The sequence below is a fragment of the Lontra canadensis genome, unplaced genomic scaffold (assembly GCF_010015895.1).
Source record: "Lontra canadensis isolate GAN:19392208 unplaced genomic scaffold, GSC_riverotter_1.0 scaffold52, whole genome shotgun sequence".
Lineage (NCBI taxonomy): Eukaryota > Metazoa > Chordata > Mammalia > Carnivora > Mustelidae > Lontra > Lontra canadensis.
Genome location: NW_022631046.1, coordinates 11,629,915 through 11,656,889, shown reverse-complemented (window position 1 = coordinate 11,656,889; position 26,975 = coordinate 11,629,915).

Genomic DNA, 26,975 nt, shown 5'->3' with positions numbered 1-26,975 from the left:
TTATTATCTTTGTTCAAAACAATGACCAGAGGGATGTGTTTTGTTAGATGTTTTGTTTTGGTTCATTTTCCCACAATGTACATTTTCTCTATGTAGTTCATGTTCATTGACTATATTCAAATTTGGAGATTCTGTTTTGGGAAGTGGACATCAACATGCACCAACAGAAATAGATAGGAAACTATTATAATATAGTTAAAAAGTATCATCATTAACAGCCACAGGCTTTATGAAACTAGATGAAGGACGTGCAATTGTCAGTAAGAAAGAGGTGGAGATTATTAGGGCAGAAAATACAGATTTGGGAGTTAGCATGTAGGAAAAAAGTTGAAATGGAGGGAATTGCCCAGGGAGAAGAGTTCAAATGAGAAGAAAATAAATAGAATGGGAACTCAGAGTCTTTTTCTCTCTTTCTTTTATCAGAATTCACAGTGTTGGCCTCATGGCTCTTTTGGCTTTGTGAGAGCAGGAGTTTATCCTTGATGATAAATGTATATACGAGAACTATTGATCAAACCAATGAACTATTGCAGAACTCCTGCGATATTCTACTGAAGGCTCTGATAAAGTCTGCAGGACTCAGAATGAGGGCAGAGTTAGTAGAGACCTTATTACACAATGCAATTTGCAAAATTCAATTGAAAAAGTAAATTGATGCAGGAGATCATAAAAATGACATATATTCAATTCCGAAGTTTTATTTTAATCACACTTTTATATAAAGTCAAGGCTTTTTTTTTCAAGTGTGGGTCTGCTGAATGGAATTTCTTTTATTACTTTTTCCCAAAATTTTACCTTTTTTTTCCATCTGTTCCCAATTTAATAGCAATTCTTTAGTGACTCACCTTTCTTTAGCCTTTCTAAAAAGCAGTTTAATTTTTATAAAAATAACAACTCCTATCTTCTCTCCCATCTTTTCATATTTCATCAGTTTTACATAATATTTAATTAAATTATACTCCGTTTGGGAACAAATATAAGGGTCTCTTAGTAAACATACAAAGTCATTGGTAGGAGTGAGTGTCCAGGCAAAACTGGCGAGTCGGCTGAAAGGGTTTCATTTGGCCAGAACTACTAACTCACATCAGGTATTTTAATTTTTTTAAGGATTTTTTTTTTAATTGGTGGGGGAGAGGAAACACGAGTGGGAGGAGGAGCAGAGAGAGAAGCAGGCTCCCTGCTGAGCAAGGAGCCCAATGCAGGACTCAGTCCCAGGACCCTGGGATCATGACCTGAGCTGAAGAGAGACACTTAACTGACTGAGCTACTCAGGCATCCCACATCAGATATTTTAAACACATTTAAGCAGAAATAGAAAGGTACTGTTTCCAAAGGAGAAATATGAAGTAATTTTACTCTACACTGAAAATTTCACTTGGAAATTCAATAGTTATAAGACACCTAACATTTAATTAAAATTACTCAGCCATGTTGAAAGTCTGTGTGAAATGTCAGTCTCTCCATCAAGCCTTTCCTGATGCTCTAAACTGGTAGTGCTTTCTCCATCTTAGGAACCCCCTCAGCGATGTTTATAGACCTTCCTGATGACATAGATCTCATTTTACTTTACAGCGCAGATGGTTATAAACCGATCTTCTCTCCCTTTATGTGATATCAACTACTCGATAGAATAAAGTACAACTCTCTCACTACATACTTTTGAAATCAAAGCACTTTGTACATTGTGGGCCCTTGTATATTTTAAGTGGCACTGCAATGTGTGTGTGCGCATTTGTGTGTTTCTGCGTAGTGAGGCAGAGGCAGGGGAAAGAAGGGCAAAAAAGGTTCATAAATGCCCAACCTCCCATGAAAAAAAAAAATACACTCCAGAAGTGCACATTCACTTCTTTTCATATTTCTACATATGTTGTTCTAGTATAGTGTTTACCTGGCTACCTCTTCTAGTAGACGTCTCAGAAGTAGAAACAATATTTTATCTATCTTTATAACCTAGTATCTGCTACAGAGACTCTGACATCCAGCACATGTTAAGTAAATGATTGTTGAATAAACAAACAAATGAAAGACTGAATTGGAAAATCTCTTAAAGATTCAAGGAGAGTAGGGCATGAAGAGGATATAAAACTACCACTAAGGAAAGTGAATTTGACCTTACCTTGATTCTCCAAGGTATAGTCAAATGACCAGTACATTTTTTTTCCAAAAGGTAAAGAATGTTATTAAACTTTGGGGTCAAGAGCTCTTTAGAGATAAGTTTATTCTATTTTAAAGAGGAGTTGGCAGATTGGACCATTGTCACACCAGCTAGTCAACAGAGTAAGACCAAAGCAATAGTATGATTTTTGGCTCAACCAATTCCAACTGTCTTCTGAAAAAGATGGATTATCTAAGTGAAAAGTCTTTGGCAATCAGAATCACCAATAGGGGCTGGACTAGACTATGGACCAAAAAGGTGGGGAACAGGAGAGAGAGCAGAATGGTATTTACAATGTGATTCCCAAGTTGCCAACACTGACAACTGTGATGTGCTCTCTTGTCTTGATAGAAAGTGGCCAAGTTAAGGTTTAAAGTCAAGTCTTCTCACCTTTACACCACAGTTCAGGTATCTTTAAAAAGAAAACCACTATTCATAAATATATCTTTAGAAAGTTCTGGAAATCAGTTAAACTAGAAACCAAAATGGAGCCTCCATAGAACAATCAACACCAGTTCCTTTTGTCAATAAATCTTCCTGCAACAAAATTATAAAGATTAAAGGTCACATAAAAGATAAAATATCAAAAATATTTAATATGAATGAGAAATTTTTACCAAAGACCAGACACTTGAATATTTAAATGAGAGTAGGGAATAGAACAGACTGTTTTCTGAAAACTACAGCTTAACAATAAGAATGGGGAAATTATGATGATCCCATAAAAAGCTAGTTTCTGCTTTTTAACTTTTTAAATCATCCCCTGGGACAGAAAAAGGAATGCATCTCTTTGGAGGATGGGACACATCCTTCTCTGGTTGTTGAAGAAGTCGTAACATTTTGATTTTAGTTTTCAACACCAAGAAGCCATCTCATATAAAATGCTAAAATCATAGGACTCCCCAAGATGGGGATTTTAAGCTCCTTTGTAATATTTTCCTACAATGTAGATATCAGTTCAACTGGCTGCCTATTTCTAAAGAACATGCTGGTTTCTAGACCATTAGATCTAAAAGGGTCTGGCACATAGTAGGCATCATAAATAAATGTCAGCTAAACAAATAAGTACACACTTAGCCAAGAAAGGCTTGTGATGTGGAGGTGGATGTTGCTTTTGGGGGGGGAAGTCTGTATGCTGCTCTTATCAGGAGAAATCCTCATATGAGGGAGAGCTTGTGAGCTCCAAGAACCCTTCCCTAGCTGGATGTTTACAGCTAATACTAGAGGTTTAACTCTTTCTTAAACAGATTGGTCACTTGACCTCATTTTCTACCCCAAGGCCCACACCTGACATCAATTTTTCAAGGCAAATGGCAAGTATACAGCTAATCAGCACCGCAAAGACCCACTGTCGAAGCTGAAGAATAAATGTAGGAATGCCCCTCATGGGGAGCGGAGGGAGAAATAACACTGAAAATAAGTTCAGTTTAACAATACTACCAAGAACTGGGAAAATAAGAATGAGTACACCCTAGAACCAAAGGGGTCTGTAATTTAGGGAGGAAGGCAAACTTACACTCAGGCTTAATGTAATATCACATATTTTATGATGAAAATAGAATTCATGTGTACCCAAGAGCAGAGGAATTTAGCTAGGTTCAGGGAAATTTCTGGAGCAGTTGTAAACCACATGTATTTGCACATGAGCACTGAAGTGAAAGGCAACGTCTTTGGCGGATGACAACAAGTTAACATTTTTAGATTATGCAAAAACATCTATTGGGCCAAAGACTAGTACAAAAGTAATATTTGCTATGGTTAAATATCTATAGCCTAATATAGTGTAAAATCGTGTTGTAATAGCATAGGCCCATTTCGTGGAAAGAGTAAATCTTGCATGACGAAAGATTAAGTGTCCCAATCTCACAAATATTTTCTTGAATCTTTACCTCATTCTCCAGAGGAATACATCCTACTGAGTTTGTTTAAAACTACTTTATGTTGTTAGAGACACAAGGCTTTTCAAACTCATCCATTCATTCATCAAATATTTATTAGAGACTTCTTGTGTCCAAAATTTTATCTTAAAAAAAAAAAAAGGTTTAAATGGAGCACCTGGGGGCTCAGTCAGAAGCAAGCTTCTGACTCTTGCTTTCAGCTCAGGTCATGACCATGAGAGACATGGTCAGGCAGAGACATGCAGAGACAGCCCTGCATCGGCCTCCGTGCTTTGTAGGGGTCTGCTTGAGATTCTCTTCCTCTCCCCTACTCCCCCCCCCCCAATAAGTAAATCTTTTAATAAATAAATGAAATAGGTTTCATCAGCCACAGAAGACAGACTGAAGCTGTGCTAAAATGGACAGGAAGTGGAGGAATCTGAAAACGCAGATTCCCTATTTGATATTAACGATGGCTGGGTGACCACAGTAACAGCCTCTGAGCTTCCCCGGGGGGAGGGTGTACCCCAGAGTTGGGCCAGATCTTGCAGATTAGCACTTAAGAGTTGGCTCTACTTTTCTCTCCCCCACCCCCTCTTCTTCTATCTTGGAAGAAGGAAAAGTTGAAGGTTAGTGCCTGGCAGGGAGAGAGGTGCTTTTGACAGCTGGAAGGCAGTCCCACAAAAGGGTGTTTGCCAGGTGTTAGGATAAGCGTCTAATTGAAGGTCTGATGCCTTGAGGGCTCCGGCAGCAGCACCCGGGTTTTGCAGCACTGAAGCCACAAACCCAGAGGTGCCAGGCTTCAGAGGCTCAAAGCTTCAAAACTGCTTGAGGCCATTTAGAGCCAAAGCTGCTAGTGGCTTCCCGGCGGTTTCAAGGCTGGAGTCCTGGAGTGAATACAATGCCATGGGCTCCCGACGCCACCCCAGAACAGAGCCCTATCCTAACAAGGCTGGAGTTCTTAAGGTTGAAGTTCTTAAGGTTGAGTTCTTAAGGCCGAAGCGGCTGTTTGAACCCTGGGGCAAGAACGACCCTGGGTTTCCAACTCTGAAGCTGTGGGAGACATGGGCAAGCCAGTGACAAAGCTCACACTCCTGAGGTTTCCTTCCAATGTAGAAGGAAACCGTAGAGCGAATGATTTTCCTAAACCTCTGCATTCAAGTTCAAGGCAATTACTGAACACCTGACAATTCCACGGGACTGTGTTTTGTTGCTTCACATGCAAACGTACGTCTACTCTTCTGCTGCTGTTCCAAATTGTATCTTCTTTTCGCTAAGTTATAATGATAATGTATACACATGTTATCAAGTTATATTCTGCCAATAAAACTTTTAATTTGCTTAAGGAGGGAGCTTCCATTCTGGAGCTCTCCAGAGACCCATTCACTGGAAGAGAAACAGGCTGTTCTGGGGTTTAGCTTCCCTGCATGCCAGCAAGCCATCTTGTGATAATGTACAAAGGACACGCACTTTGCAAGGGGGCTGGGGAGCGACACACCTGCTGTAACATTCTTGCGGAAGAAAATGAATGTAAGAGCGGAAAGGAACTTAGAATAATCCACTTCAACTCACTTATTTCACAGAAGAGGATTTTGAGAATCTGAGAGGCTGGGCAATTGCCCTAAATTATACATGCAAGCATCCCTTTCTTAACAAACTTCTGCTTACATATTTGGGGTTATTTTCCCAGAATAGTGCCATAGGAAGATATATACCCCATTCTCTTGTTTTCACAATAACAACAACAACAACAACAAAACCCCTCCGCTTCGAATCTCGGCCTCCTGGCTCACCATCCCAGCCACCTGCCTCAGCACCAACCCTCGGCATCATCCGTGGAATAAATCCTTTTCTGATTTGTGTAAGCTTGGCTGCTCTCGGAGTCAGCTCAGGTGCTGTAAGGGAATATCGCACGCTGCGTGGCTTAAACAACAAACATTTACTTCTCCACAGTTCTGGAGGCTTGGAGGTGCCAAGATCAAGGCCTTGGCAGTTTCGGTGTGTGGAGGAGGCTCCCTTTCTAGTCTGCGGATGGCTGCCTTCTTATTGTATTCTCGCTTTACCTGGGGTTTGTGGGGGTGGGGTATGCACTTACTGGTCTCTTTTTATCAGGGCATTAATCCCACCAAGAGAGCTTCACCCAAAGACCCCATCTCCAAATACCGTAACACCCGAGATTACAGTGTCAGCCTATGAATTCCGGGAGAACACAAGCGTTCACTGCACACCAGACACACAGGCCAGGTCTTTTCCGTTCAAATGTCACACATACAAATATTGGCCTAAGGGCTCTCCCCTTCCATAGGGCTGAGTGCTGGCCCCCTGAGAGATACATTCGTGTCCTACTCCCCAGAATCTGTGAATGTTATCTTATCTGGACAAAGGGTCTTGGCAGGTGTGATTACGTTCAGGATCTTGAAATGAGGAAACCACCCTGGAACATCTGAGTGGGCCCTAAATCCAATGACAAGTGTCATCATAAGAGACACCCAGAGGGGAAGACAGAGTCAGAGGTGAAGGCGACACGAAGATGCAAGCGGAATTGGAAGTAATGTGGCCAAAAGTCAGAGAATGTCAACAGCTACCAGAAGCTGGAAGAGGCAAAGAACAGATTCTCCCCTAGAGCCTTCGGAAAGAACGCAGTCCTGTCAACACCTTGATTTCAGACTTCTGGCCTCTAGGACTGTGAGAGAATCAATTTCTGTTGTTCTAAGCAACCAGCTGGTGGAAACTTGCGGCGGCAGCCCTCAGAAGCAAATCGAGCCCTTACCGGAGTATCCCGATCCTTCCACCCCAGCCGTGTCTCTGGCTCCAAAATGCCTCAATCTGGTCGTTTCAACACTGGAGTGGGACTCAGTAGCAATATTTTTAACATACATTTTTGGAGATTTCTTTTTCTTAAACTAATTAAGTATCTTAGGATGAGAAGAGATGTCCCAGCTTTGTTGCAAAGGGAAGACTGAAGTCAGAAGTTGCCTGACTTTAAATGTAGAGGGTCCTTCCAACTTCCCTCCCTCACATAGGGTCCTGCAAAACTCAGCACAGGAACAGACACAATAAGGCAGAAAATGAACCCAACCTAGGTCCTTGCTGTGTAAGCATCTGCCTTGTCCGGTTCTTATTATTAATTTGATTGCACGTGTCTTGCTGTCTCGACTACTCTGATGTTTCTTAAATGCTTTCCTAAGCCATTGTGTCCATGACTGCATGAAATACATTGTGGAACAGTGTACAAATATCTAAGAAGAGAGCAAAGCATGCTGATTTTTCCATTCTCTCTCTCTGTCATATACATACGTTCTCCCTCGTTAAGCAGGGGCATAACCCCAACTCTTTTAATCCGTGCTTGAAAGCTGCAAAGTCACACCACACACTGATGCCAGGATCACCCTTCTAAAATACGGATTTCATCATTTCATCCCCTTAATACAAATCCTCCAATGGTTCCCATCACCTTCATTCATTCCAACAATACTTTTTTTTCATTGAGAATCTACAAAGGCCACTCAACAAGAATTGAGGGTTAAATGATATAAACATATAGTCTGTAATATACATAAATATATAAACCTAACATACACCTATAAATCACCAAAGCTTTAAAACTGTGTCTCCTACCTTCCCCCTCTGAAGCAGCTGACCTCTCACCCCAATATGGTACTCTCCTGTACTTGGCTATCAATTCACTCTGCTTCAAAATGCCAATTGTCTCACTTAATTCTTCCTTCATTCTTTCTCCACTCATTCCTTCATCCATCTTCCCATCATGCCTAACCTCCCATCATGCCTAACCTCCTTCAGTGTCTACTAGCTACTCTGCACCCTTGGGGAGCTTCTAGTTGAACTCAGAAACCCTCCTGAGACCCTCTTGGTCATTCTCTCCCCAGAGCATAGGGAGCGTTCACTTAGCACCTGTCCCACAATGGATAATGTACATCCTAACCCCTATAAGCCTGAGCCCCTAAGGTTTCTTTTCTCTTTGCCAATTACTGAAAAAGGTGTGTTGAAGTCTCCATCTGTAGTCGTGGGTTTGTGTATTTCTCCTTATGGTCCCATCGTCTTTTGGCTCTGTCTCCCCACTGTCAACACCGCCTAGCCCAGAGAAAGGCTTGAGGAAGAAATGAAGGAGGGAAGGATGGAGGAGGGGAAAAATAAAAAGGAGGTCTGAACAGGACAGCAAAGCTGTCTTCTTTTATATGAAAGGAAAAAAAAAACTAGAAAGAAGATTGCAATGCCAACTGAGAGAGATTTTAGAAAAAAGAAGGCAGCGGGAGGGGGAAACAGATGTCCCAACCCTTTCAAACCTAGACTAGAGGTAAACCCAGAAAGAATTTCAATTTATATGAAGCAATAGACCATTCAAATCCCTTCCCCACAATCCAAAGCCTTGAGCAGGCACCATGAAATGTGCTTTCTCTTTTCTGGAAGCCATGCTCATAAATTCACCATTTCTCAGTTGTGTTTCATTGTAACAATGGCTGCCCCCACCTGATGGAGTCAAGGACCTGAATCACATTGCAACTCAGCTGAAAGTAAATTTTGGAGTTTTAAAGGGTATATTGATATCTACAGTTCCTGCTCTGATTACCGGAAGGGCTACATTAGCACTTCAGGAAAGAAAAGATCCACGCTCAGCTTAAATCTTGCTGGTGTTGGAAAGAATGCTTAATGCCCTATAATACATATGACTCCTGTTTCACAGAGAAATTTCTCATCCATTTTGCACTGGAAAACTGCAAATGGATTCTCTTCATCACACAGTCAGGGTGGGAGAGAGCACTTAAAAGCAGGAAGATGGCTTTATTGAGACCTACTATGGGGACGTGATTCCAGAGGTGGTTCCATAGAAGGAACAGAGATCTCTGCATTCTGCCAACAGGTCTGTTAGCAAGCTGAACCCGGAGAGTTAATGAAGCAGTACCCGAGTCTACGGTTCCTAGACAGACTCCCTATAAATTACCTGAATATACTTTCATACAGTATTACCTCTTTTTGGCTTCCACCTCTAAGTTAACAAGTCACCATCAATTTTGTGCCTCTATAGCCTTGATTCCCATTAAAGATCAGATCTTTTTTCATGTAAAAAAGGCACACCCACTGGTGGTGAGGTCTAGCAGCCTGGTCTTCTCCATGGTTTCGACTGTTAGATTCATTCACTCTGCAGACGGAAATTTTCAATGCCTTTGAAAAATACTTGGGAGAAACTCTGGTCAAATTCAAGGTCAGGCACAGGGACTTAAAACATTCATCTTGGCGAGGTACAAAACCCTCCATTGCTATTGGCAGACCCTTTTTTAAAAAAATTATGTAATCCGTTTTGTCTGCCCAATGGAAAGAAAAACATCCATCTGTGTAACTATGTGGGTACTCCTTGTCAGGTGAAATAATGCTTGAGTTAACTTTCCATTTTTTCTTTTTTTAAGATTTTATTTATTTATTTGATAGACAGAGATCAAAAGTAGGCAGAGAGGCAGGCAGAGAGAGAGGGGGAAGCAGGCTCCCTGCTAAACAGAGAGCCCAATTCGGGGCTCAATCCCAGGACCCTTGGGACCATGACCTGAGTCAAAGGCAGAGGCTTAACCCACTGAGCCACCCACAGGAAACATCTCTGTTCCGTCATGGTCATAGTGACCTCCTTGTGGCCAGACATTTGCTTCAATTAGCTCTTGTCAGTTAATATTTTTCTATTTTTTAAAAAATCTGATTACTTATTTCTGAATCTAGTTTTTTCTCTCAATTTTAGTCTCTTTCCCCTAAAACGTGACTCTCTTTATCAACCTGAATTTTTGTGTAACATCCAGCAAAATAGTCAACAAGCCTTGCAGACAGTTGCTATGGAGCTGGGGAAATGACAAACAAAATCCAGGCCCTGTTCCTTACCCTGGAAAAGTAGCAACAGAGACGTGATAGCAGTGGAGACGTGAAATACACGTATGGTAGCAACAAGAAAATATTTTGATCCAAGTCACAAAAGTAATCACAGATTAAAGGAAAAGAATACTACAAAGTGTGCCTCTTCAAGGGTCCAAATACAATAAATGGGACATAGTAAGAATTTTCAGGGACTGCTTCCTGGAAGAAACAAGAATTGTTGAATATTGTGTGTGTGTGTGTGTGTGTGTGTGTGTGTGTGTGTGTCTGTGTAGGAGCATCATTTCATCTCTCTTGGGTAGTAGCTTCCTTTATTTGCCAAAAGCACATTAATTTTATTTATCTTGACATTTATTCCCTCCATTTGCAACTGGAACTCTTAATCCTAAAAGAGAAATAGAAAATGCCTTATTTTCCATCTGCTCTGTCTTTTCTATTTCCTATTATATTCACACCATTTCTTCACTATTTAATCTGATGATCTTACATTACTGTTGAATATTCATATTTTAGTCTCAGTATGTTATTCATTACACTCACACTTCATCCCTTCAGAATCATTCTGTTTCTTTCCTTCGTCCAGGCACCTCAAGTTTATTCATTACCTCCCATCTTGATGTCTGTGATTCACCCAAGTTGGTCTTCTGACATCCTGTCTCAAAACACGATTGAAACCCTCTTAAAAGCTTGAATCTCGAATAATTTATTCCCCCAGTCCATCAACTCCACTGATTTCTGGTTCATCTCTGCCTCACATTTAAATGGTTGACTCATTTCCCCCGACTACTTTATAAACCTTTAACAAACATTATCTACTTCTTGCACAAAATTACATGTATTTTCATCTCTCCACGAAGCCTGTTTTCTAATTGGTTTCGTTTATTTAGCTTATCTCTCCAATTTTCTTCTTTTATAGTCATTTTTCATAACTCTCCTTATTGCGCCATTTTTAATCACAGAAATGCACCTTGGTTTAAATGGCCTGAAGATAAATATTGAAAATGCATATGTGAATAATCTGAACTTGATTACCTAATGGTTTGGGTGAGGATAAAAGGAACATGAAAATAAATATTCACCAGCCAGATTTAAATACATGACAGGCTTTGGCATTTATACTCGCTTATCCGGTGCCTTCTGTGGCCCTTCATCCCGGATCTCTCTCAAGGCTAGATGCAGGAAAATGATCCGAGATGCATTTTTCTCCCTGGTCCGAAGGCTGCTTTTTGTTCATCCATTTATAAATCCGAAGTTGGGTTTCAGCAAACACAAGGGCGGTTTAAGGGTTCTCCATCAATACGTTTTCATGTTGTGCAGTTTTCCAGTCACTTCCATGACTATTACTTTATTTAATCCACTAGTACTCATAAACAGTGTCGAGATAACAATGTGGTCAAAAACAAAAAATAAAATAAAATTAGTTGCCTGATGCAATTGTGAATGTGATTTGTTAACATCATTTCTTAAAACCCTAAGCCCCCTTTTGCTACCCTGGAGTCAATCTCAATCGGGAATATGCGAGATGATCCTGTCCAGACTGGGGCACCAACTGTATGTAAGCTTGACATCTTCTCGATTCGTAATCTGGCTTACACCAAGGCAGGAAAGATGAAAGGAAAAGGCCCATTTTTCTTCATTTAAATGGCTGGCAGATCTTCTCTTTATTTCTTCGGAGAAAGAGATTCTCGTAAGCAGAATACATCATATTCATGGAAAATGGATATTCCTACATCTGGTTCTGGGTTGTTTATATATCAAAGATTAAGTGCCTCACTGCTTCGAAACCAAAGATGTTCTGGTCCAGGCCCTAGGGCTTCCTCTTCATGTTAGTCCCTATTAACATTTATACCATTTGTTCTTTCAAGGCTCAGAGAAGCCCGACTCAATCCAGTGCTCAGTTACACACATTCTCTACCTGTGGGCTTCACCAGGATTTTACCGATGGCCATTGCTGTGCCTCTGAACTAGGAGGATCACCAGGAATTTGCATAAATTGTATTACAACCTGCATGAATTTGCTTTAATTATGACATCTTACCCAATGCAGTTTTAGAATTAAAATTAAATTCTGGCTGTCTTTCTGGGGATGAGTTTGCCTACAAGTAGTTATCAACTCAAATGGCTAGGAAGAGGGTACAGATAGATAACATAAATGAGTGGAGGAGGTCAGGAGCTAAGTACCAAAAAAAAAAAAAAAAAGACAGGTGAAGACTTTGGTAGACAAAGGGCAGGGCCTCAGCAATCATCACGGAGCCAAAGAAAACCCAACTCTGAGCCACAGGCAGCCACAGGATACAGGCCTACTGTTCTTCTTACTACATGGGGAGAAAGTGCTCCTGAATTCCTAACACAAACACACTGGCTCGTGTGTATAAGGAAGGTTTCTCTACAAGTACCTATTCTTCCTTCATGCTCAGTCACTTGTACTCACCCCAAGTCTTTAAGGCGTTTTAGATTTCAGGGGTTTGGAGAAGCAAGTGACATTGGGTGGGAGATGAGACTGATTGGTAAGCAGGAAAGAGGAATTCAGGTCCTCTTCTTTGGGATCCCAGACCAGCCAAGATTTGTGGAATGGATTCTCTGTTCAATAGCCCCTGTATCTCCCAAAGACAGGGTTGTAAGATAAAATAGAGGACACCCACTTCAATTTGAATTTCAGATTAATAATAACTTTCTAGTGTATTACATGGCACATACTTATAATAAAATATTAATTGCTCTTAGGCTGAAATTCAGATGGAACTGGGCATCCTATATTTGGCCTGCAAAGTCTGGCAACCCTACCCAGGACCAGTACTTTTTGCTGGGTGGTGGCTTCACTCCCAGGTTTTCCTTGATCAGTCACTAGCAGAGTAGCAGAGATATTATGTGGACTCTAGAATCAACTGTACTGCTTGGGTTCAAATCCTAGGCCCACATGGAAATTTATTTAACTCCTATATATCTGTGTTAGTTTCCCAGTCTGTAAAATGGGGACAATGGTAAACACCCTAGTTTATGCACCTGTTTTTGGGAGGAAATGAGACAACCCACACAAACCTTGGGCACAGAGCAGGTACTCAGTCAGTGCTGCCCACAGTAATTGCCACAGGTTGCCTTGCCCTGTACAGATGGTAATCTACCTGCTAATTAAGGTTACATTCTAGCTAACATTTAAAATTATTTCACTGGTGTGATAAACATTTGTTTAGCATTTCCCACCTGTCCCCTATGCTGGGGGAAAATATTATTTTAAATTTAAATTTGGAAAAGTGTAGTTTTAACTTTTAATACATGACTCCAGAAAATTCTTAAGGAAGGTTATATTAAGCTCACAGGATAGATTCTCAATTCCTCATTTGTCCCACCATCCTATTTATCTCTCTTTTCTCCCTATCGCTCTTCTTCAGCTTATCAGAAGGAAATGTAGGAGCAACAAATAGTCTCTTGTTTTATCCACTAGACAGAGCAAGATGCTTTCTCCATCACAAATGATTTACTTGCCCTCCAGACACTTCCTTCCACCCCCCTGCAACAGACACATACAGACACCCACCTGTCCCACCTCTACCCCCCACCCTGGAACTCTGTGTCTTGGGGCATTCTTGTTCTCCTCTTAACCTAATAAGCTGGAAATGCAGACGGAGCAGTTAAGAATCTGCTCAAGGGGGCATGCAGGGAGCCAGCTGGGGAGCTGAAATGAGACCATCCCACTTCTTGGCTCCCCGCCCAGTGCTCTGTCCAACAGACCATAGTGGACACCTGGGTCTGCTGAATAGGAGCCCTGCAGTTGCTAGGGCAAAGGATGAAGCCAAAGTTGGAAAACTCTTATGACGCTCCCCATGGCGATTAATCTGTTTGAAGGTCTGGGCTCTGAACCTTAGATTCCAGGTCTGCATTCCTTCATAAAACCTCGTGTTTTGAAAGCCACAGTCAATGACCCTGTGAATTTAACTAGACACATTCTTACAAAGCAGCGTCATAAAGGAAAGCTCCTAAGTGATTGGAATCTGCCAACATGCTGTCTTGTGCTCCTGGCTCCCAGTATGGGGGCCTGGGAGAGGAGAATCCCACGCCAAGTCAATTTTCACTGCTTGGGCTATCAGTGTAGAATGCTGGGCTTCCTCAGAGGCATGGCTGTCATTCTGGATGCTCTTCTTAATGAAGGCTTAGGCGCTAATCTAAAAGGTCAGTGCCTGCCCACCCCACTGTACCGGTGGCCACGCTTAGACTGCGTACTCACGGTTGGTGGGGTAGGGTCTGTTTCAGGCATGACGAAATTCCCATCTCTTTAACCTGATAAAATGAAATCTATATGCTCGTTGCTTTTAAAAGCTTCAAAGTCTTTATCTGCTTCAGTGAATAAGCTAAAGGAAAGGTGAGATCAAGGGCCACAGCCTCCTAGAAAGGAAATTGTGACTTTTTTTTTACTTTTTAACTTCTTTCTCTCCATCTCTTTTCTCTCTCTCTCTCTCTCTCTCTCTCTCATTACTGTTTTCATGAACACAAAAGACAAACCAGAACAAATGACAAACGATTCTGGTTGGGAAAGACAACAGTCTTCATCCCATTGAAAAATCTTCAGAAAGGTATCTCCCCCAGATTTTGTTACACTTACTCTAATTAAGTAAGTTCTATTTGGCCCCTCAACCTTATTTACTTATCTGCCTCATCCCAGTGATACGCGTACCGGAGGGACACGAGAAACCGAACTGTACGGGTCAGATATTGTCCACCTAGTTCAGGGACCTGCACTGAAGCAACCATGGGATAAACTGGACCTCTGTGAAATTGAATCCAGCTGGTAGACTCGTGGTCGTTTTTTTTGTTCTTGTTGGTTTTTTTGTGGTTTTGGTTTTGGTTTTCGTTTTTTTGCCTAGCCTTCACTTTACCACCCTCTGATAACAACATTCATTCTGATTTCCTTTGAGGAACTATGCTTCCTCCCCTATTTTCAGTCTGTGGGGTTAAGATGGGGCCAATCCCAACTGCAATGGGGCCCATAACCTAGGCTGAGGCAGACAGCATCTTCCCCCCTTCTGGCCAGGAGAATCTGTTCTGTATTGTGCCTGTATTGTGTGACTTAGTTCACGTCAACTAAAAATCAGCCCTGAGGCTTTGCTAGAACTGTGAGGAAGGTGGCACCCCCTTCCCACTGGGCTTGTGAAGCTGGCAGATCCTAGGTGCACCACCCCAAAGCTAAAGTCTGCCTGAGTGAGAATGAAGAAAAGCACAGAGACACAGCGCCAAACAGTGAGAGACTGATTTCTTTTGACACTGCATGCACACCTAGGGCCAACTTTGCAGCAAGTCAGGAATACCCCTGGTGTTTTCAGTGATAAGAGCCAAGGCATTCTTCTTTTTGCTTGAGCCATTTTGGATTGGGTTTTCCTAACTTGCAATAGAAAGACCGTTGAAAATGGTACAAAAAAGGTTTTGTTGAGAATGCTAGGTTCAAACTCTTATCATAAGAATAATATATCTCGGGTATGATGCACATAATACATCTCGGGTATGATGCATATACACATATGTATGTGCCCTCTTCACTGTCCTCTGCATTTTCATTGTCCCATACAACTCAACTAAGTGGCCAAAATATTTTTGTTTTGTTTTGTTTGTTTGTTTTGGGGGAGGAGGTTGGTTTTGTTTTGGGGGGATATTTTTGCTGATTAATGACCTAGATCAGAAATCCAAAAACTACGGTATGCCTGCCAAATATGGTCCATTGCCTGTTTTTTGTAAATAAAGCTTTATTGGAACACAGTTATTCACTCATTTACATATTATTCATGGTTGTTTTAGCACTATGAGAGCACAGCTGAGTAGTTGCGACAGAGACCATATAGCTCACGAAGCGTAAAATATTTACTATGTCTTGGGGTACCTGGATGGCTCAGTCATTAAATGTCTGCCTTCAGCTCAGGTCATGATCCCAGGGTCCTGAGATCAAGCCTCACATCCGGCTCCCTGCTCAGTGGAGAGCCTGCTTTTCCCTCTCTCACTCCCCCTGCTTGTGTTCCCTCTCTCACTGTCTTTCTCACTGTCAAAGAAATAAAATATTTTTTAAAATGAATAAATAAAAAATAAATAAAATATTTACTCTCTGGCCCTTTACAGAAAAAGTTTCTTGGTCTCGCATCTGGAGTATTAACTTGGGAATGACTGCAGCCTTTACAGCGTTTGTCTTTCATGTCTGCGGTGTCTTTTGCAGCTTTATTCTCTTGGCAGCCAGCGTTCTTCTGCAGGCTATGGAGATGAGAGGAGGAAGTTGAAACTCCTTTTGATAAGAAAAGTCACTGCCATCCTAGAATGAAAATAGAAGCTAAAATAAGATTGTCCTCTTCCTCTCCCATGGCAATATGAAGAAATATGGATACCATCTGTGTCAGATTGTTGGCCATTTGCCACCATTCCCTTCTCTATATCATCCCCTGTAGCTCCTAGTCTAAAAGCCTGGAAACTATATTTCCCAGAATGCCTTGCTACAAGGTTTCCAGGCTAGATTGAACCAATAGAAAGAGCCCCCAGGATAGAGAGAAGGTAGAGGAAAAAACAGAGTGATATTATTGCTCTTCCAGCAGAGGCAAGCAAATGCATGGACTTTGGTTGGTAAGTAAAAGATTTTTCAGTGGTCTCTGAAAATCACCTAATTTAGCGTTTCAGGTGGTGGTGACCATTCTGTGAGTCCAGCACCCTTAGCAGGAAACTGATAGCTACCACAGCCTTTTTCTGACTTTTCAACTTCCAGTTGATCCAGTGGTTTTGCATGCATCCATTCTCCTACGTGAAAATCCTTCTTACTTGAAATACTTACACCAGTTTCCATTTTCCTATCTGAGCCCTAACTGATACACCATAATATTGCTTGGATAACACAATGAAATATTCCCTTCAACCCGCAAAGCAAGAGATGACAGTGCTTTGGTTTCTTAATAATCCCTGGAGAGTTGGTCAGTGTGCCAATGTTCCAAGTCATTAGTAATTGATCCTAGTGGTCTGCCAGTCAATCACTGCTGGTAAGGCATCATACGCAACCAATAAATGCTGATCCTTGCCACTGTTGTCATGGTTTTTCAGGCAGTGGCAAGGACAAGGATGTAGAAATGGGATAGATGTGTGCCAGGGACAGAGAGTGGATTAGGGTCTTGAAGCATGAGCCCTGGGAGGCCTTGGAGGATGATGACAACGGAGAATGTTTCATGCTAAACTAAGGTATTTAAAGGAAATATGCCTGTGTTCCTTGGCCTCCTGGATTAGTGTAAGAAAAGTATGTCAATACATAAGCCAACATGTATATTCAGGAAAGCTCAAAGGGACATCAAACTAGAGAAAATTGGAATGGTGAGCCTTAGCAGGCTTTGCATATGGCAGTAGGAAAGGCTCTGCGTGATTTCAAAGAATGTGGACTTCAGTGCAGCTGCCGTCACAGCTGGCTGGGTGACCTTGGCTGAGTCACCCCTCTCAAGGCCCTTCTATTTGTTACAACACAAACCAACAACCCTGAAGCCTTTTTTTTTTTTTTTTTTTGAGGCTGTGATTTTATTATCTATGGCTTAGAGGGAATTTGCCAATGGAGGGCCTCAGGAGCTGCAAGCAGATTAAGACCACAGACATAAAAATCTCATCCAAAAGCACAAAGTTCTTTCTACCCTTGATAAGTTATCACAGATTTAATCGCTCTCCCAATGGACACCAGCCAAAAAGCCAAGGGCACCATGGAGATTTCTCTCCCTCCTCCTCTTTGCTCCTGCTGTTCCATCTAGTGGGGATCTGTCTCTGTCTCCCTCCCTCATCCCCTCCCTCCCTCCCTTCCTTTCCTTCTTTCTTGCACACAGATCCACATGAAGGCCTAACTTCAGAAGAAGGGGCAGAGAAAGCCAAGGGTAGGGAGGAATTGCTGGAAAGAAAACAAACCAGCTTTTACCAGCTTTGGGTTTTCTTTCTGCCCGGTGTGCAGGAACAGCGCTGTCACTGTTGAAACCGCTCTTCTGTAGAGAAGAGGAATGGGAGGTATGAGAAGAAAGATGGTAAGGATGCTAACATGCTTTGTTAGGAAACTTTTTTAACTAATCTGGAACACAGTCTATAGCAGTAAGAATACCCTTTAAAGAAGAACTACATCCTCAGACTTTTTAAAATGGTTACATAAAATTCCAGCCATATAAGATGTTTTCTTATTTTCCACTCATTAACAATTGATTTATTCAAAGCACTGACCCTCTTTTGAAGGAGTGGGTGAAGCAAAGAACACCATGTATTTGAGATTTTAAGCTGCTGCTTGTAATTATCAGAGGGGAGCTAATGCTTGCTAGCGAGGGTCCCTCCTCTACAAAGGCAAATGATCCTTTGGTATTTTAAGTCGGCCAACTCCTTTTAATTAAGGGGGAGAAAGTCTTGTTATTTATCTACTCTCAATTCTGCACTTCTTTGTATGACTTCATAATTTATTTATAAACGTAACTTGTAGCCATGTGTTCTGCTCCATTTGGGAAAGCTGCATGGCTGTCGTGTGCTTAGTGTCTCTCCAGAACTCATTGTTTTGACAAAATAGGACATTCTGCATTTATGAGTGTCAAAAGGGACTTCAGCAAAGACTGAAATAGACTTGCCAGCTGTGTGCTCCGGGCAATGGGAACCTATGCGCCTGTCTCCCTGTCCCTCGACTCTGACAAACAGACGTCGCCTGAGCCAGACAAGGAATTCCAATGCCCTAATCCCTTGTTGAAATGTTTGGAAAGCAGCCCTTGTGGTCATCCAGAGCAGCCAACAGTTCTTGAAAGCTGCCACATAAAAGCTGCCACTAAATGCAGTCTACCCTTAAGCCAAGTAAAGAAGAAATCCTGAGACAGAGAAGGTGCGGAGAGGTTATTTGGGGAGGAAATACCAGGTTGTAGAAGAGGAGGATGTTGTACAACATCCTCATCCTGGCTACCTTCTCCTATGTGGCTACTGTGTGCCAGACACCAAGCCAGCCAGGCACTTCATCCATGTGAACGCGCCTGATCTAAACCTTACAACCAGGAACATATATCCCATTTTACAAATGAAGAAAACTGGCTTCCTAGAAATAAATGACCTCGTCCATGGACATACAGCTACTGAGAAGCTGAATCAGAATTAGAAGCTAAGTGTGAGACCAAACCTTGGTTATTCTAAAACTTTGTACAATTACAAAAAGGTGCCCAAGGGCACATGGCTTAGGGCACAGACTGTACCTACATACTAATTAGTACACTGCGTCCTTCCGGCTAGTAGATGCAATCCTAGCCCAGGATACATGGTTGGTGAGTAGTACACCGACTATAGTTCAGTGCCTACTCACTTCCCCAGCACAGTGACTTTGCGAGGATGTGGACTGAACAATTCTTTGTGGCAGCTTTCAAGCCAGGCCAGGTATGTCTAAGTCCAGGGCAATGCTTAACTTTATTATGTATCATCTTGGTGGGACTACAGTGCCCAGATTTTGGTCAGACACTATTCTGAGTGTTTCTATGAAGGTGTTTTTGGATGAGATTAACATCTAAATCAGTGAACTTTGAGTAAAGCAGATTTCTTGCTATGGCATGGGTGGGCCTCACCCAATCAGTTGAAGGTGTGCGTGCGAGCCTGTGTTTGTTTGCACGCGCGTGCGTGTGTAAATATTTGTGTGTTTACATATTTCTGTTTCTCTGGAGAATTCTGACTAATAAAACCAGAATTTAGAATCTAGTTTCTTCTCACAACTCTAAGGAAGTTTTTTCTTGAGATGACCAGAGTGCAAGTAAGAAAATTCTTAGCTAGTTGAAATTCCTTATCGAAAGAGTGCCAATTACTAAAACTGTGTCAGTTTAGAAGAGAGTCTTTAGGACATGCTTCAGGACTCCACACTGGTTCTGTCCCATTCAACACTTCTGTCAGTGGCTTGTGATATAGGATCATGCAAATCCAATTTGAGGATGAAATGAAGCCATGAGGGATAACTAACATGACAGATGATAGGATCAAGATTTTGACAGGTTGGGTTACTATGCTGAAACTAACAAGAAGGATAATGGTATAACTATACATTTTAGATTTAGAAAAAATCAATAGTTGTAGCACAGCTATAGATTTGGATTCAGAAAGATAGAATTTAAATTTTGTTCTTCAAAGGCTCAGTATAAGCCAACAATGTGACACAGCTCCTTTAAAATGTTAATAGTATTGAAATCAAAAGATAAAAATATTAATGCATCCTACGGATCAGTCCTTGTGTAAGCTGCATAGGTCTGAAAACATCAGAAATCTCACAACCCAATTGAAGAGTTTCCCAGAAGGGTGATGGTACAATAAAGCTCTGAAGAGGACAATTGGGCATGTTTAGAATTTTTAAAACTGAAGGAGTAGTAGGAAGAACTGAGGATTAATATAACAGAGGAGAAAATATCTGAAGGAAGACATAAGAAGGATTTTCAGGCAGTGAAAAGAGGAAGAACCAGTCTTCTTTCTGTGTACTTCCAAACAGAACTAAAATGCAAATATGGACATTTCAGGTCAATAAAAGAGAAGGCTTTCTAAAAATTGGACATGGCTGAGAAATCTAGGATACTCTGTGAAAAAGGAAGCCACCTGGCTGATACTATCCAAGTCTGCCTAAATAATAGCTTTGTAGCCTTTCCAAAAGGGTAGACCATGTTGATAACATTTCCCTTCTCTTTCCATCTCATAAAGCTAATAAGGGGCTAGGAAGTTGATTTGGCATGATCTGTACTTGGTGAGCCATGGTTTATTTTTAGGAATCACCTCCTTCTTTTCTAAGTCATTGCAATTTGGTTAATAATTTTTTCTCTGACTTTCCAGAGAATTGGCATCTATTAGACCAGTAATTCTTTTGGAATTAAATAACTGTGTCTTTCCGCATTCTTTTCCATTAACCACAAGCACAAATAAAGGCCACTGTTAGTGGTTAGGAACTGTGCCAGTTACTGTGATGCTTTAGATACTTAATTTCATTTAAACCTTGATACAATTATCTGAAGCTCAGGGACCTTGGGGGTCTATCCCAGGACATAAGCCCGCAAACAGCAAAGCTAAGATTTAAGCCCGAATGCAAGTGATTTGGAAGTCTCTGCTGGGAACTGCTATAGTCTGTGGGTCAGTCTCCACAAATGCCACATCTGTCCTTACTTGCCACGGTGCTTCCTCTAATGGTCACCTACAGTGCTTTCCTCCCTCTTTTCTGGGTGTCTTGCAGGATCAAGCTCCCTCTCATCCCTGAGATAAGGTCTGCCCACACCAAGCAGCTCAGCCCACGATGATTTTTTCCTTATGGATTATTTTAGTTCCAGTAAAAGAATATCAAATGGAAATAGTTAAGCCGAAATGAAGAATTTATTAGCTCACAAGAGCAAAGAGCAGGTAAGAAAAGGGTAGATCCACTCTTGGAAATCAAAGAAACCAGGGATCAGAACCTGCAAACTCTCCCTTCTCCATGCCTCTCTTTACCTCTGTCTGCGTCAGCCTCCTCCTCTCAGGCTGGAAGTAAGGACTCATGCAGTTTTTACTCTCAACCCCAGTCCCAGAGAACAAATTTGTTTTGTTTTTTAATTTCCTATATTGAGATATATTTTACATAAAATAAATGAGCCCATTTTAGGGTACATTTTGAGGATTATTAACAAAGTTATATAAGCACACGTAACTTCCACTGTAACCTCCATATAGACTATTTCCAGCATCAGAGCTCAAGTTTTAAAAGAACTGAAGGAAGGACTCTGGAGAAGTACCTGCCTCTGTAAACCAGTCACCAGGTGGTTGAGAACCAAGGTGGACAGCCCCCACTGAAACCAGGAAGAGCAAGGGGTGAAGTTTATAGCTCACAGACAGCACCCTGGAGAAACCATTGAGTTTGAAGCAGGAGAAATATCCCAGGAAAGACCAAAATTAGTAATTTTAGCAGGAAATTTTTAATATAAGAACATATTAACTATAACAAGGGGTCAGAGTAACAAGGGATCAGCACCAGGAGAAAGGCTCTTGGACTGATATCTGTGGCTCACCGAAGGGCAGGTGACATCATCCTGGTAGAACCTGATGGAAAGCCTGCCTCTGGAACTTTCCAGAAATCCACTGTTTAGAGTAGGAGGAAAGCTGTTCACTCCCAGAAGTCTCACTGGAGGTGATTCACAACAAAACCACCCGAGTTAAGTGGTCACTGGCACTATTGGCTGCTCTGCGCTGAAGGAGTTGGGAATGGAGAAGCCAAGCCCTGGGGAACAGGTGAGGAGGTCTGCTTAGCTAGCATGCCAGAACCAGGAAGCAAAACCCTTTCCTTCTATAATGACACAGCTTAACATTATGCCTGCAAGGCAAAAACATGAAAGGACCCAGATCCATTTTCACAGAGTAAGCAAAAGGTATGTGTTTGGAACACATCAATCTGGCAACACATCAATTATCAGCCCACACCCCAATTTGTTTCTACTAACCATCCCCTGAATTCCTAGAGTTTATACCACCCAATTCAACATTGATTATGTACGTGCCTCCCTAACTACTTCTTTTGTAAATATGTCTTCCCAATTGCTTTAGGAATTCCCAGAAGATAAGAAATGTGCCCCAGATTACTGGGAGGTTTCACTTTTCCCCATCCCTGCAGTGTTTTCTATAATACCAGGCCCACAGGAATTTCTTAGTGAATAATCGTATTGACAGAGATTGCAAAAGAATCCCAAACCACATCAGAGTTGCAAAGAGGAAGTCTTGGGCCAAATCCATCCCACAGACATGTTTGTTCATTTTTTTTTTTTTTTAATTTTACTTGCACAGTGTCTTGTCTATCCAATTTTTTGAAATTCTAAATTAGTGGCCAATGCACCAAACTGAAGACTTCATATAGAAATCCAACATTCTGGAAAGCTGTGAGATGGTGCCACAGCGAGGCCACCCAGGCAGGCTGAGGCTGACTCTCAGATCCTGCCTCTCGCCAGCACATAGACGCTCTGCGTGGCTGTAGTCCTCTTATGGCCTGTTCATTTTTAGGGCTTTGAATCCTGTGACTGTGTCCTCAACCCCTGCTCAATAGGACAGATACCCTTAACTTCTTTTGTAGATCAAGGAATGTGGAAAATGAGTCCTAAATAGACGTAACTATGTTGCCAATGCTGATGATGTCTTAGTTCTTCCTTTTCACCCACATATCAGAACTGTTGGGTGTCTTTAAAATGAATGGTCCAAATGAGTTCATAAGAAAATTAACCCAGGTCATAAGCTTAGGATCATGGATAGGGTATTAGAAGAAAAACTCACAAGGAGTCTTGCTCAAGAATCATCACTGCTCTTAATCTAACAACAAGTAACTTGGTGCGATCTCAGAAACTCCGTGAGCCTCAGTTTCTGGCTCTGAAAGTAACAGGCATAGTCCTGACCTTCTGTGAGTCTAAGATGTTATTAGGTACAAAAGCTCTATTCATTAGGAATGACGTGAGGACCCAGCCTGGCCAAAGAATACCTAATTAAGCAAGAGTTTTAATTAATTATTTCCTCCTAAAGACTTTTCTCTTTGCTGGTTTAAGAAATCCGTTTATTCTTTTACTCTTCTCCTACCCCCTTAACCCCCCATGTTGCATCCCCTCTCCCTCATATCAGGGAGATCATATGATAGTTGTCTTTCTCTGATTGACTTATTTCGCTAAACATGATACCCTCTAGTTCCATCCATGTTGTCGCAAATGGCAAGATTTCATTTCTTTTGATGGCTGCATAGGATTGGGAGGGAGATAAACCATAAGTGACTCTTAATCTCACAAAACAAACTGAGGGTTGCTGGGGGGAGGGGGGATGGGGGGTGGGGTGGGGTTACGGACATTGGGTAGGGTATGTGCTATGGTGAGTGCTGTGAAGTGTGTAAACCTGGAGATTCACAGACCTGTACCCCTGGGGAAAAAAAATATATGTTTATAAAAAATAAAATTAAAAAAAAAAAAAGAAATCCGTTTATTATCACCTGCCTCTTTTGCAGTATGACAACTTTACTTTAATGCTCCTATATGGCCAGGAAATCAACTGGGACAGCCTCTAAGAGAGACATCTATATTATGATCTCATCTATGAAGGCTGGGATCTCCTGGAAAAAAAATAAACTTTAAAATTGCCACAGGATGTTTTTAATTAGCAAATATTTACTGAATGCCCAGGACTGTCCTAGCACTCTTTGGATGTTGTGTATACATTTGGGCCATTTCTGCATTATTCTAAATTATGCATCTCATCTACAATCAACACACACATTAAACTTGGATCCATACTGTTAATTTTACTTTAAAAAATCAAAATTATATTTAATCAAGTGCATTGAAAATAGACCCTTCAGAGTATGACTATTTATTAATAGTATTAATTACTATTACTGCTAATTACTATTTATTAATGAGGTAAGGTCATTTAATTACATATCACACATTCAGACATGTAAAGAAAATGCAGCTTTGTTTACTTATTTATTTGATACCTCATTTTCCCTCTGAGCTTCTTCCTGCTGGGCAGAACCTTTGAGTCCAACGGGTAAAGTTGGACTTTTCCAACATTGAAAATGCTTTCAGTAGTCCCTTTAACTAAACACTGTCTTGGTATTTTTTTTTTCAAGATTTTATTTATTTATTTGACAGAGAGAGACACAGTGAGAAAGGGAACACAGGCAGGGGGAGTGGGAGAGGGAGAAGCAGGCTCCCCACTGAGCAGGGAGTCTGATGTGGGGGCTCGATCCCAGGACCCCGGGATCATGACCTGATCCGAAGGCAGTCACTTAACCAACTGAGCCACCCAGGCACCCCTGTCTTGGTATTTTGGATTTGCTCTGCTAGCTATGCTCCTTCCAAGGGGTAAATAGGGGGGCTGAGGGGGTTTATGTGACCCATGGAGAGATGACGAGAGGCCATCCAGCCACAGTCAAACCAGCTTGGACCCAAAGAACCACCTGCCCAACTGAAAGAATACAGAGAAATAATAATGTTTGTTGTTTTAAGCCACCATGCTTAGGTTTTTTTAATGGAACAAAAATGACACAAAAATAATAAAACTTGTATAGACGGTTAAAAATATATATTCATATATTAATACTATATATAGTAGCATTCTAATACAAGAAACTTAATTAACAGGAAACAAAATCTTTATCCTGAAGAACAGGTATATTTGTTCCTTAGAGATTGTCTTATAGAATTGATCCCTTTTGAATATGTCAACTATAAAATGATTGTTTTAGGTAGATTGGAGGATTACTGGTGTGTGACTTTTTTTTGGGTCACTCATTCATTTACTCACTTATTCAATCTATATGAGCACAATCTAAACTACGTTGGTGCTGCTGACCCAGTGCCTTAGTTGGTTCAGCTGCTGTAAGAAAAGGTCATGGACTGGGTGGCTGAAACAACATTTACTTCTTACAATTCTGGTGGCTGGGAGTCTGAGATGAGGGTGCCAGCAGGGCTGGGTTCTGGTGAGGACAGTCTTCCTAGGGACCTGACAAGAACACCGCACTCAAAGCATGAGGCTCCAGGAACACACTGCTGGACTCATCAACCTAGCGCTCTCTGTTGCCACCCTGACACCCACGTGCTAACAGCTGTGTGTGTAATTCACTAGGGACCCGCCATCTTCCCCCCGTAGCCAAGGGAAGGACATTTAGACTGGGTGCTCCCTGCACCTAACTGGGCACTTGAAAAGATTTACTTTTTTTTAAGATTTATTTTTGGAAGAGAGAGAGAGATTGCAAGCATGAGCTGGGGGGAGAGTCAGATGGAGGGGGAGAGGCAGAACTCCCCGCTGATGTGGAGCTCAATCCCAGGACCCTGGGATCATGCCCTGAGGTGAAGGGAGATATCAGAGCCACCCAGATGCCCAAAAGATTTATTTTATGAAATAAATAAAACTTTAAAACATCCAGCAGAGCTGGGAGAATTTTACAATGGCTATCTTTTTACTCACCACCTGGTTACTACCATTAACATTTAAATATACTTTATTTTTATCACCTATCTATTCACCTGTCCATCTGTATACTTATTAACTACTTATATTTGTTTACACTTTTTCTTTTGATGTAAAATGTGCATGCGATGAATTATACAAATCAGAAGTGTACATTGCAGACACTGACAAATGCATACCATACTTATCTCTTATTCCAAACTTCTATCAAGATACCAGAACATGACCACCCCAAGAAATTCCCTCAGATCCCTTCGCACTCAATCATCACCCTACCTCCCCAGAGGCAGCCAGCGTTCTCATTTTTAGCCACCATAGATTCGATTTTCCTCTTTTAGAACTTCACATGGAAAAATATTTCATGTGTTCTTTTTCATACAGTTGTTTTCACCTAACTGTGAGCAAATAGAACTACTTAATAATAAATATGCTGAAATATTTAGCAAGAAGTGTACAGATAACTGCAATTTACTTTTAAATACATCAAAAAATAAGATGGAGGAGGAATGGATGTTTAGAAAATTCACCCACACTACTGAATGTATTAACAGTCATCTCTTTTTTATTACTAAATAGTATTTCACTGCATGAATATACCACATTTTATTAATTATCTTATTGAGGGATACTTGAGCTATTTCCAGTTTAAGTCTGTCATGAAAAAAGCTGAACATTCCTGTGTAAATATTTTGTAGACATATGTTTTCATCTCTCTTGGGTCGATTCCTAGAATTGAAAGCTCTGGGTCAGAGGATATTCATATTTTTAGTTTCATTTAAAAAAAAATTAACAGCACCAGACATTTGTCAAAGAGTTTATGCCATTATACGCTATTACCAGCAATGCATGAGAATTCCAGTTCCTCTGCATTGACTCGGTACCTTAATGCCAAACACGCATCCCTAGCTTCTGCCCTGGGAGCAAAGAAGAGAAACGATGAGCTCCTTTTACCGCCATTTCCCTTCCTCCCACAATCTTTTTTCCTCTTCTTGCCCTTCCTGTCTCCCTGACTTGTGCATTTGTTTGCCAAAATCGGGGAGGCTGGTCTTCAGTGCTCCCATTGGCTCTCCATCATGCCTGTAGTTGTCTGGGTCCAACAAAGACAAAGAAACCACATGGTAGGTTAAGCAGGGGGGATTTAATGT